Source organism: Coturnix japonica, chromosome 4 (genome assembly GCF_054131305.1).
Source record: "Coturnix japonica strain WE chromosome 4, WE-NBRP24, whole genome shotgun sequence".
Taxonomy (NCBI): domain Eukaryota; kingdom Metazoa; phylum Chordata; class Aves; order Galliformes; family Phasianidae; genus Coturnix; species Coturnix japonica.
This window is the reverse complement of record NC_140666.1, coordinates 77978868-77992570: the sequence shown is the minus strand read 5'-3', so window position 1 is coordinate 77992570 and position 13703 is coordinate 77978868. Positions and strand designations below refer to the sequence as shown.

At 42.1% G+C, this 13703-nt stretch overlaps 1 long non-coding RNA gene across 1 annotated transcript; it reads left to right on the top strand.

Annotated features, from left to right (window-relative positions):
• The first annotated feature begins 6060 nt into the window (after positions 1-6060).
• Positions 6061-13465, top strand: LOC146761139 (uncharacterized). Its single transcript, XR_014945495.1, has 3 exons — positions 6061-6157; positions 10226-10316; positions 13345-13465. It is a non-coding gene; the product is annotated as an uncharacterized LOC146761139 (long non-coding RNA).
• Positions 13466-13703: the final 238 nt, after the last annotated feature.

The window sequence follows — 13703 nt, the reverse complement described above, 5'->3', positions numbered from 1 at the left end:
TACTGGCACAGTTCTCAGAGCAGGCACTTTTTACCCATCCCTTCCCCATGGAGGCAGCCCTCAGGCATTTGCTGGTTCCCAAAACCCAGCCACTCCATGGTTTTAGTCGTATCAGCAGTCTGATAGTGGTAGGACAAGTAGGAATGGCTTTAAACTAAAAGAGAGGAGACACAGATCAGACATTAAGATGAAATCATTTACTCAGAGTGTGGCAAGACATTGGAACAGTGTCTGTGCATCAGTTTGGGCACCAGAGCACTGCTTGGATGAGCAAACATATTGGGAAGTTGTGCAAGCAACTCTGAGAAGCTGTTAGGTTTTAGGAAGGAGATGAAAAAAAAAAGAAGCTCCCCTCCTCTGCAGCTGTACTGACGTCGCTGCCTGCAGCCTTGGAGCCAAGTGATTCCGCTGCAGTTCTGATCTGATCAGTGCTTTCCATCCCTTCTGCTTATTTTGCACAGTTGCAATTGCTTTTATAAACATCGGGCAGGGCTGAAGATACTGCAGATCTTAAAAGAAGAAACGATGCATTGCTAATTTCTGAGCATTATAGAGAAAGGTCATATCTCACTGATTAGGTTAAACCCCGAGAGCCCCACTCACATCATACAGTTATCCTAATTAATGTAGTTACAGCACAAGTACGGGTTCTACAAATATCCCAACTGTCACAGTTCATCATGCAATCCATCTTACAGTTCCTGGCTTACTTGCCCTTGCAAACAAAATACTTTCTTGCCCTTTTTAATTAATTAATTTATTTATTTTTAAGCTTATGTCAGAAGTCTAAGCTCATTTCTGTTGGCTCTTCTGTATTTTGTGACTCTTCCTGTTTTACAGAAGGCTTTAATACTGGGTTCATCCCAGTAGAAATGTGCTTAGCTGAAGAGGTCAGTAGTCTTGATGTCAGTGATATCTTGTGCTTATAAGCTCTGTAGGAAAGTTTTATTAGAGCTGTCCTTCTCCATTTATGATGACTGAATTAAAAGAGACTGCTACTTTATGTGGTTTCTTGTGTTGTATGCCATCCTCACGCTCTTAGAGAGGCCCATTCTCCTCCATGTCCATTCTTTCATGGTTTTCAGTAGAGGTAGAAATGAGGCTATAAAACAGGCAAGGAAAGATGGCTCCTTGGTTTGTGCTTTGGGGCATGCTCAGTGAACTGGAAGAGATGCAAAGTCAGGGGATGATGGGAGGAAAATCATAGGATCATAGGATCATAGAATCATTTAGGTCGAAAAAGACTACTAATAATCATGGAATCATAGAATTAGCCAGGTTGGAAAAGACCTTGTTGTTCTTTGGAAGACTACTAAGAATCAGAGAATTAGCCGGGTTGGAAAAGACCTTGGAAAAGACCTCAAGTCCAACTGCAGCCTAACCAGTACCCTAACTCCAAAAACCCTGCACTAAATCATATCCCTGAGTACCACATCCAAACGGCTCTTAAACACAACCAGGGATGGCGATTCAACCACCTCCCTGGGGAACCTATTCCAGTACCTAACTACCCTTTCTGTAAAGATCACATACTACAACCATCAGCCCATTCCCACCATGCCCACTAACCACTTCCCTCAGTGCTGCATCTCCCTGTTTCCTGAACACCTCCAGGAACAGTGACTCCACCACCTCCCTGGGCAGCCTGTGCCTCTTTCTGATAAGATTTTTTTCCTAATATCCAACCAGAACCTCCCCTGGTGAAACTTAAAGCCATTACCTCTTTGTACTGTCAAAATGTGGGAGTGCAGGTATATGCAACAGTACAGAAATATTCCCTGCAACAGCCTTCTCAAAGCCTCATTCCTGCAGCAGTGCTGACCTTCATCACCATTCACTCTCCCTTCTCTCAAACACCCTCGTGTTTTTACAGCTGCTTCTGTATGGGGAAGAAGAGAGAAGCAGCCTATGTCATAACTTCACCTGCTGCACAAAAACTTGACTCTGCTCTGACCCTCCCAGAGAAGAATCAGCTGTCAGACTGACCAGTTACAAACCCAGGCAATTGCTTGATGTTTTGCAAAGGCTGCTCCTTTCCTTGTTGTTCTGTGCTCTATGTAGATGCTTGTCTCATAGATTTTTTTTATCTGCAGATTATAATAGCTGCTATTACTTTACTGATCAATCTGCAGGGGCTCAGGTTTTGGGTTGGGAGACTGCTGCATCCAGCTGTGCTGCAGTTCTGGATGGTGTCTGTCAGGCCAGCTCCACAGCACAGGATCCTTCCTTCCATTGCAGAGAATTTTACCCTTTCTGTTGTGCCAGGAGGCCAGCTCAAAGGCGATTAACACAGTCACTGATCTGAACTCCTAGATGTTGCTATAACACTGCTGCTTAAGCAAAGGCAGGCTTTGATTTAAGCAGTGAAAACAGAGTGGGTGGAAATGTCTCAGGATTCGACAGTCTGACTGTTTTAAAACTCATTCTTAGTGCCCATAAATTATGTTGATACTAAAAAACAGCTTGGAGCAGCAAGAATATGTTGGGGGACATTATCCCTCCCCCTGCCCTGTTCTTCCACCTTGCACTGTGCTCACATCTTTCCATGGGATGCAGCATTTCCAGGGTTTCATGCGAGAATATTTTGTGCTTCCATTTGCGGTTTCTGAGAGAGTTGGTGTTGTTTTTTTTTTAATGCTTCCATTCTGGGTTTGGGAAACAGAAACAAACCTCTGCAGTTCCTGTTTATACCGAATGAATTTGCTTTAACCTGATAGTTTGTTTAATTTACTGAACCTTTAGCTGTAACACCTGCAAGGCACAACCTCACATAATTTTCCAACAAGCACGAAAGAATCCAGCGGGGAAACGAGTTTCCTTTTTTTCCCCTTCTTTTTCTTCTTTCTTCCGTGCAGCAAAGCTGCTTTTCAGTAAGGATGCCAACATTTTCTCTGCTCCAACAATGAGTTTAGTGTGTTTGGCTTTGGGATGTGAGGATTTTCATACAGTTTATAATCTGCTGTTATTTAATGGTAGTTTTACAGGGTTATTTTCCTGTGCCACTCGGAGACTGTGGGCAGCTCGCAAGAATTCTCAGCAAGTTTCTGTGTCCCTGCTATTTGCCACGCACATTTATGCTTGAAAATGTAAGGGCAAATTGGGCTGGGTGGTAGAAAGCCTTTAACTCATAGCCACAAAGAGAAGCCTGAAACTATGGGCTGATCTGAAAGACTCAGAAGCCAGAAGGCAAAGGAAGGCTTTCACATTTATTGTATTTAACATTTGATCATTTAGGGTTGAGAATAGCTGGGTTCATGAATTTTGAATGTTTGGAAGTGCTGTCGTTATAGCCTACATCAAATGCAAGTAGCAATAATCAGATCTGTTTTCTGGAACTCGTAGACAAGGATAAAAAACAAACCAAAACCCTGAAATTACTTTTAAATGTGCAAATGAGAGCTTTTCAAATGATCAGATGAGTAAGAGAGAAAGAGAGGGAGAGAGAAAAGAATGACGCGAAATAAATTTCAATTGGGGCTGCAGACAGTTTGATCATATATTCCAGGCATGTCCGACCGAAGCCGTTACAATAAACCCTTGATGCAAAAATGGAACACGCAGTACAGGTCTGTACATCCAATGCTTAATATTAGACATGTTTTTTTGACAGAGGTCTGTCTTATCACTGCATTTCAAAGGGTAAACCAAAATACGTTATGCAATAAAAACAACATATTCAAATGTTTCCAAGGCTCTGAGCTGCATTGAGCCCTGCAGATGCAGCACGCCTGCATGCACGCCAGCCAGAACAGGCTGCTGTTGTAAAATTGGAGCGCTCTCCTGTGCACATCACTGGTCTAGTTTTGCTTTACTTGTTTTGAAGATAAAATAGCCTGTCAGCTGCAGAAATTAAAGCTATTTGAACATTACTTTCACTGTAATTAAAAAGTCCTTCAGAGATGTCACGTAGGATGTGCCTGGGATGTATCTTCTGTGCCTTCTAGCTGAATGACTTTTATACGTGTTAATAATTAATCTATCACTTTTTTTATGCTAACTGTTAAAATAGCTGTATTCTAACACTTTTTTTTTTCACCATTGTTGCAAATAAGGCACATACAGTAGTTCCACATCTGTTTTGTTTTCTGTGCTGGCATGAATATTCTAAATCCATTCTGAAAACTATCATCTCCACTGCTTTCTCTGATGTACCCTTCAAAACTTGTGAATCTCATAACAGTTTATCTGAATTTTGCTTATGCTTTGAGTTCCTTCTCCTTACTGTGGCATGACAGCGGGGCTTTCACAAGCTCTCCTTGCCGGCCAAACACCTCAATAATTTGAGTCTCAGTGATATATCATCCCTTTTAAATGAGCTGTTGAGCTGGAGATCACGTTGCCCACGTCTCCAGGTTGTCCTAGAGACCTCTCAGCAATATATTGGGTCACATTATGTAAGATGAACTGTAGTTATATATATATATACCCAGATTCGGACTAGACAGAGGCCAAGATGTGTGTGCCCAGCCCTCCTACCTCCCCAGCATCCTGGAGATCTCTACTGGATAGGAGGTCACAGGGGTAGGTCACAGCATCAACCATTCCACAACAGAACTACACCAAAGTGTCCTGGGGGGATAAGGGAGCAGCTGGACTGTGCCAGTGAAATTTCTTGCTTCTGATGCTCTTTCATAGCAATCTAATGTTCCACTTTCACAAATAAGTTTATTATTGAAGTTTCTGTATCATGTTACTGATTTAAATTTTCCTAAGAAGAAACTGCAACAGAGCACTGAGAGCTTGAAGTAAAATGAGCATTTGATCCTACTCAGGAGACTTCCAGGTGCTGGCAGGGACCTTGATCAGTTACTGACTTCACATAACTGCATATCCAGAAATAGAGAGCTCTGTGATACACTAAGACCGTTCTTAGGGTGAAATGACAAGCCAAATTACATCTTAGCCTTCACCTGCAAGATAGAGCTGTGCCACTTTGCTGCTGCCGAAAATACCAGGGGTATTAAAATCTCAGCTCTCCAAATGATAAATTGGAGATGTTGACAAAATTAGAGAAGAATGTACTTCTTTGAGCACCAAGGCTTTGAAAGCAGACTGATGACCTGCTTTCTTCCTCCCCTGTTTTAGAAGACCATGCTGTTATAAAGTTTCTCTGATCCAAACCCTGAACCTAACTAACTTTTCAGCTTATCCCTGTTATTTGAAGGTCATGCTGTTGGCATATCCATCTCCATAATCAGGAATTTATTCCCCAGCCTAGTTTAAAACCTTAAGGAATATGGACAGATATATTTTCTGCTTTTCTCCTCCACAGGAGAGGATATAGCGCGGGGATTCAGATCTGTTTCACATGCACATTTAAATCCCCTTTAAGATCTCTCTTTTCTTTCCTCTGCAGCTTTACCTTGTTTCCCTCTCCATCCAGCAGATGCCTCTTGATCCTTGCAGGCATCTGTAAGCTCCTCAGGCCTTTCTCTCTGCACATCTCCTGCAGGCTGCGTATCTTCCATCTACTCACACCAACATATTTCCTTCAGTTCTTTTGCTTGGAGACTCCCATCACAAAAGCACCATGATGTGCTTTTCTCACTCTGATCCGAGGCATTCCCAAGAGCCTGGGAGCTGAGAAGGTGTCTTCAGGAACATCAAGCTTAGAAATGCTGGGCTGGCTTTGCTCAGGTGTATAAGGGGAAAAGTAGCGGGCTGCTAACAGGCCTTGGCATTAATAACTAAAATGTTGATGGTGTTCTCAAAAGTGCCAGCAGAGGGCAATACTAGGCAGAAAAATTGCTGGCCTGGCCTGCCGGGCACGGGGTGCTTCCAGCCTCACCTCAGAGCCCCGTCAGCCCCACGGCTGAGCCCGGAGGAGCTCACAGTGCCGCAGATCTGATGCTGTGGGGGAGGTGGATTCTTGGTTGCCATGCACACAATGCCACTTCTATGCCACAGTCTGCCCCTCCCTGGCACAGCTCTATGCCGTTCCCTCGGGTCCTGTCGCTGTTACAGCGAGCAGAGCTCAGCGCTGCCCCTCCGCTCCTTGTGGGGAGATGCAGCCGCCATCAGGCCTCCCCTCAGCACCTCTGCTTTGGGCTGGAAGAATCAGTGGACCCTTCCCAATCTTTGTAGGCCTCCTTTGGACACACTCTAACAGCTTTATGCCCTTATATTGAGATGCTCAAACCTGTATCCAACGCTCAAGGTAAGGCCACACTTGGAACATCCCAGAACTTTGAATTGTATTGAAAAGCCAGGGTTTGAAATGCTTGAAATGTTCATTGCATCTTCCTGCTGCTGCCCAACCATCTCTTTTTCTGCCAGCCACAGCAGGAGTGTTGAAAGGCTGCACCCTGCCAGCAGGACAGGGCCCAGGGGACATCCTTCAGTTTCACATTGTTAAGAGATTTAACCCACAGATGCTGTCTGAGAGATTCTTGGGAGAAGTGATTTTGAAGGCTCTTTAAAGGATATTTGGAAAGCAGAGAGAAATACCTGCTTAAAAATAGCAAAAAATACCCCATAAAAGTGGGTCTATTTTCCAGGTGTTCCATCTTCAAACTAAGGACAGTCTTTTAGATGAAGAGACGGTGTCTAAAGATGGCAATTAGAGCCACGGCCATGCTGTCTACATTCTGGGGCTATTTGGGAACCAATTTTGTCTCTCAAAGATGAGCCTCATACATGTAAGCCCACTCAGGTACTTCTGCCCCAGTAGAGGAACCCTTAATGAGCCCTGTTATATGCTGCAAAGAGGCACAAAGATACATTAGTGCAATTATTGTTAGCAATTCCTAATGATGTAACCTCTGACCTGCAGTGCTATCCCTCTTGGGCTGTTTGGCTGCAGTCACTCAGGAAGCTTCAAGAAACTTTGAAAAACAGCACTATAGACATGAGCAGTCTCTCTGGTATATGCAAGGATAAATATTCACAGTGCAATTAGTTACTGTGGAGTTGTACTGTCCAAGAAATATAAGGGGTGGAGAACAGGGAAATTCTGGAACCAGGAGAGAAAATTACTTGGAAATTTTTAAAATAGAAGCCCTATAGAAAAGAGGTCACATGGGACAGGGGAAAAAAATAAAAAAAAGAAAAGAAAAAAAAAGAAAAAAAAAAAAAAGATATCCTCGTTTTTCATCATTAAATGAAATAACTTTGTAATTAAAAACAGATTCCCAGAGTGCTGGTCTGTTTACTCACTATAGATGGAGTGAATTAGCAATTGGTTAGGAAACACACACTGCAAGAAAACTGGACATAAAATAAGCATACATAAGGCTGTATTTTTCCTATTTAGACCTTCCACATCCACACACGCATGTCTCTTCATCTAAGACTGTACATTCCCATCCCTGCTGCAGTGAGCTAGCCGAACACCTCAGCACTGGCCAGGATTGCAACAGAGATGGTCTTTGCAGCTTTCCAGGGTTTGATGCTGCTCCAACTCCTGCTTTCTGCTTTTCCAAATTCTTTGCTGTTGTTCCTGTTAAGTTGTACCTTCATTTCCAAGCAGTGAAGCCTGAGCAGGACTGCTGGGAAACCTGCATGGAACTCTTCCTTCTACCCCAGCTCCACTGTTTCTTTCATATCCCAACACAAAAGCCCGAGGGAGCCCCAGGCCTACCTGAAGATACAGAAACCCTAGAGTTGATGGAAATCCTGCTTGGGCCCCTAAAGCCTGGAGAAAGCTGTATTTTGATAGCAACTAGCAACATTTTTTTTGATTGCCTGGATCAGTTGTGTGCCGCTCTTGTCCTTAACCCTATTTGAGACCTCAGATGAAGTCCACCAATGGGCAGCAGGCAAGCTCCAAGCTTTGTTATGGGAGCAGTAGACTAGGAAGGAGCAGGGTTTTCAATCCCTTTCTCTTGTGCAATATCCTGGCCAGAGCCAGGCTGGGCAGCCTCCATCCCTCCTGCAGAAAGGGATGCAAAGACTCATGACACTGTGGAAACAGACCCTAATGTTGTAATCTTCTGCTTGAGGCACCTCAATGAAAACCTGCAATTAACGTTAGAGACTTCAGCTGTTCCTGCTCACAAGAAGCACCACGAGCTGGGGTGTCTGTACCACTCCTGTGCCGGGCAGTAAAAGATGAGCTCGTGCATTTGGCCACTCCTCCAGGCATGTGTCATTTTACATCCCTCATTTCAACTTCCGTCATTTTTGATGCACGTATGAACAAATGAAAGGAAGGCTTTTCTACTAATGAATACATATGCTCCAACTTTTTAAGATAAATTACTCGTGCTAGTCAGTGCTGTTATGCTACCTCTGTAGTTTTAAGTAGTCAGACTTATTGTGACAGCAGTGATATGTTTGTTTTGATTCAGCTGTTTCATTTCAGAGGGTTGTCAGCTATATTTTGTTACCATTAGTGTCAGAGAACTTGTACAGGTCAGGAAATGTGTGTAGCCAACAGCCTACTCACTTGGAAAAGCATCCATAGACAATAAAGTTTTATGAACAGGAATTTAATGGCATGGATCTTTCCAGACTTTCCAAAGAGACTGAACTGAATTGATTGTTTTTGATGCTGAGCCCTTGTAGTTAGGTATTCTGCTGCTAATGCACATCACATCCTGTTCCACTGCTGTATAACGGTGCCATCTGTAATCAATCGTGCTTCATCCACCCTTTGCTCCAGGGGGTGGTATCAATTAACAATTAAAAGAATCCTCTTTCCATTTAAAAGAAGAAATGCCACCCTCTGATAGCAACTCAGCAGCTGGAAAGTCAGCTTATCAGACAGATGGAAGGAACAGCAGAAATGAATATACATGCGTATATTCATATATAGAGTTGGGTTTTCTTGAGCAGTTGCCATTTTATCTTGGAGTAACCCTTGAATCGTTTGCAGGAGGATGTCAGATAAAGCTCTCTTCAAACCCAAGCAAGCTGTATTTGCAGTCAGGGAGAACCACAGGGTGCCTAATGTGCAAGGCTGATATTTACTGCGTTACGAAAATAGCTATAAAGACTGTCTGGCTGTCTCTTTGCATGAACACACCGCTGTACTCTGCTGCTGCCCCTTCTGTACAAGCAACACACTGATCAAGGGCTACACAGGGGTTGGAAGAAGGGTTGGAAGAAGGGACACTTCCTGAATTGTGTAGAACAACTGCCCTCTTCAGGGAAGAGGACATTTTCAGCTGCTCTGTTCATAGAAAACATTCTCATCAGAAAAAGCAAATCTATATTTTTTATGTTTTTGCCCTGGTTTTGCACTGCCTGAATTCACAAGGATTCCTATCCTTGTCCGAGGTAAACAGTCTTTTCTTACCCAGTTCTCTTTGACTGCAGGGAATAATTGTTAGAACATAATTGTAAGATTTGAGACCAGATAACTGGACTATGAGCCATTCAAATGCCATTGTTTCTGGTAAACAATCAGCACAAATTAACAGTTCAAAATAAACTTCTGTGTTTGAATTTCTTTTACAGTGAGCTTTTCACCTATCCTCAAGCTCAGCAGTACTTGAAACTCTTTCATAAACAACCATTTTTAAAGGTCTGTGATGCTTCTCTGCATTTCCTTTAGTCCTAAAAGCCTACTCCTCGTAAAACATGATTAGTACAGCTGCATCCCTCCAAATCCAAGTGGTAATGTTCTATAAATAACATTTGTCCAGGCAAGTTTTATATGCAGGCTTTGCACTTCCCAGAGCCTGAGGAAGTTCAAGTCCAGACCTCCTGCTGTTTGGAAGGTTGCTTGGCCACCAGCCTATGGGCTCCTCTACCTACAGGACAACCCCCATCCCTCTGTTAAAGCTTTGTCATTCTGCAGAGGAGAAGTTGTGATTTCAGGGGCAGCTAAACAAATGGGAGTTTTATTTGCTCTGTATCACTTTTTTCCTTCCTTTCTTCACATTGCTGGACAAAAGTGAGGATGGAACTGTCAAAAAAAATAGTTTGAATTAGACATGGCTCACCAAGGAGAATAAAGAGTTTGGTCTTAGCTGTGTTAAATAAGAGAAGTTGCAAACGTAGTCAGAAATAAACTAGAATAACTAGTAAAGCTTAGATCACTGTGGGAAATAATAGGAACACTGACTGCTTTCTACCAGAGATTTCGTAAGATTATTTTCTTCCCAAAAAGATTTTTCTAAAACTGTAATATAGTCATAATTTGTCATCGGCCATGAAGTTCAGGCACCTTCGGCACTTTTTCAGATTCTACATAATCTTCGATGTCTAATATACTATGGGAAATGCAATGAAATATATCCTGTTCCTAATTGATTCCTTTTGCATCACATTTTTCACGCAGGCTTGGCTGTTGGCCTTTCTTTGCTAAGTGAGGGTTTCAACAAGTGGAGAAGATGGATGGCCGAACCAATCAGCTACAGAATATGCAAAAGGTCAGAGCACTCAGCTAGCACATTGCAGGCTGCTTCAGATAAATGAAGCATAAGGAATCGAATAACTTTCTCTTTGAACAAACAAAATAAGGAAACTTGAAAGTAGTTCAAGCTGATGTTTTCTTTATGACTTGAAGTGCTACATGTATAGCCCTTTGGAGTGTGGAATAGGATAAAAGTCTTTTCCTACCCTGTCTGGTTGAAAGAGAAGATAGGAAAAATAAGTAGTTTGCATATGTGTGGTTGAATAGATTCGTGTCATATAAATTAAGACTGGTGTGTGCATGCAGTGAAAAGTTGTTATCCTTTGTGTATGTCTGTAGTATTCCTCTTCATAGGGGCTTTGAATGAGGAGCTTGTAGAAACAACCTCACTAATGTACCCTTTCGTCCTGGGCAATAAAAAGAATAAAGCCTGAGGTTGCTAAGTTCTCCAGTACAGTTGTCCTCACTCTTATTGTTCATGATCTCCAAAACCAATGAGCCATCATCTCCATAGAAATGTTAAAGCCCAGGGTTTAATGTGTTGGAGGAGCAGCAGTGGGGCTGGTACTTCACCCATATTTGTAGAGCACCGACAGTGGCATCACGAGCAGTGTGGATAACAGTGGAGGTACCACAGCACCAATGCCACAGGGACAGCAGAGCTGGCTTTCCTGCAGGTACAAACTTCTTGCTTGGCATAGAGACAGCTGTTAATGGTGCTCAGAGGAACTGTTTTGTTTCCCAGTACTCCCAAACCACTGTGTGGGCTAATTTTAAATGAATCTGTTACTTTCCGGCTTATCTTTCATTGCTGCTGGGCTTTCACTTGGCAGAAGAAAAATAAATATAAGCTATTCTTACTACACTGTCTTGAATACCAAGCATGTTTTCATTCCATCTGGCTAATATGAGTAGAAGATAAACTGGTGGCCTATTTCCTCTTTCTCTTCCAAAATAAAGAAGAGTGATAAGCTGAGGCCTCATGGAGAGGAAGCTGAGATGCCTCTGGAGTGTACAACTGTATGGCCAGCTATGAAGCAAGGGCAGTAACCCTGTTCTGCAAGGGATGTGAACTGACAGATATGGACTTTATTTCCCTTTCCACCATAGACAGCTGTGCCCAGTGATTCAAACATGACATTTTCTTAGTAACATAAATGTCTAGAGTTTGGAGAACAGCTATATTGGTCTGCAGTACAACAAACTGGAATGCACTAAGATAAATAAAAGAAGAATAATAAGCACAAGGCAGAAAGTTTTAATAACTGAAAACAGATAGTTCTGTAGTACAAAAGTGTTATTTCTGCTGTTTGTTTGGTTCTGCATTTGGAACAGTGGTCACTCTATGCTTTGAGGAAGGAGATTACTGGAGAAAAAAAGATAGATGGGCAATTTAGATAAAGCTTTGCTTTTTGCTGATGTTAGTGTATAACACTCTACATGTTTCAGGAGCCCTTTCCTATTCGTCAGTCTCATTGAGTTCCCAGCAGTGTCTTAAGTCATCAATACATTTCTGCAATTCAGTGCTCTGGTCTATAAGACTCTTGATGGAAAAGTTTGCCATTGAAGGAAAAGGGAGGGGAAAATTAGCAGGAGAAAAGCCTTCCTCATCTTGTGGAGAAGTATGTAGGTGAAGTGGGACTCCAACTGAAGTTTTAATAGCTGATAAATAGTGGAAGAAATGGAGCTGCAGTGCTCTACCCTAGTAAGACTCCAAGCCTCACTGGGTTGATCTGATTCACTGGAAGGTGAGAAATGCAACGTGCTGCACCACTTGCAACAATTAGCACTCCATTTCCAAACAGTACATATAGCACTGCTGTTCCAAGCTGCACCAAGCAGATAAGATTTAAATCCCGTGTGTTAGCTTTGCATTGGTGACTAGTGATTGAATGGAGGTGCAGAGCTGAACTGATTTCAGTTGGGTAATCACATTGGGTAAATGAGCTTTATACCTTGTTTTCTAGCAAATTTAGGCTTAGAATAAATTATACTCATTTGAAAAATCTGAAGCCCTGTTGGAGTTGCACTTTGCATTCCATACAAATACAAAAACATACGTAGAGTTAATCCACTGTGATCTAGATGCCTCCCTGAAGTGTGTGGTCCCAGCAGCCACCAGACCTGTGCTGTTCCTCATGGTCGTATCCCACTCTGCAGCCATTCATTTGTTGGACTTCTCCAGGTGGATGAACCAGCGCACCTTAAAAACAAAGCAAAAACTTTTGTGTGTTTTGGCATCATATTTTCTTGTAACATTTGATTTTCATGTAGGTCACTGGACAATGGCATATTTCTGTTTACCTGAATGAAGTTCATTCACATCACTGCAGATGAGGAGAGAGTAAGGCTTCTGGCTGTTAGCAGCTTTGTGACTTCCTAGAGTGCACTGTGCTACATAAACCTTCTCATTCTCATTTCAGTACCAAGATGAGTAGTTGATGCAGTTACATTAACTTTGTGACAACTGAAATGTATATTATCTGGATGTAAATGCATTCATCCATAACAGAGGAAAATCCTAAGTCCCAGCATCAAAGGGTACTTCATTTTGTAATGCCTCAAAGTTGTATTCCTTCCTGCCAGCAAATCAATTGCCTAGTGGTTCGCTGCAAGAGAAAGGTTTTGCTTGATTCCTGGCTCAGATACATGTGTTGGAAATGTCCTTGATACTTATTAGAACCTCCTGAATCTTAAAATACTTTAATCATAGAAAGAATTAAAATAAGCCATCAGAAAAACATCCCAGCTGCTTTTCTCATGAGAGGATAAAAAAATGACAATTTCTCAAGGATCTGATGACTACAATCCTTGGAGCACAGTTTCTCTCATGTATCTATCACATGAATTTCTATTCTTTTGTATTCAAGACACAGCAAACTATTATGCAGTAAACATCCACATGTATATGACCATATGAAAACTTGTGTTCAACAGCAAGACAAGAAGATAAATACAGATAAAGCCAATATAAATTCCTGCCAGTCTTCTCTATGTCACTAATAAACATTTTTGTGTTGTTTTTTTTTTTCCCTCTGTGACAGGGACAACAGCCTCTGCGGTCCCAAGGAATGAATAGGAATAAGATGCAGCAGCTCATGTTTTCCTAAACTGATGCAGAAAGAAGCGGGCGTGAGAATGAGGGCAGTGTTCTCTGAATTCAAGGTAATTACTATAAGCATGCCAATACAGGTTTACAGCATTGCCTGTGCCTAAAAGGATATAAATAATTCCTGCTCACAAAATGAAAATTAAGACACCAAAACCATTGAGCTTCTACAATACATGAAAGTGATATGATAAGGACAGTATTAGTATTTCACTACACTTTTGTCTGCAACGAAGTTCACCAGCAGATCATTAATTTATACTTCATTGAAACAGAAATGGTTTCCTGAAATCC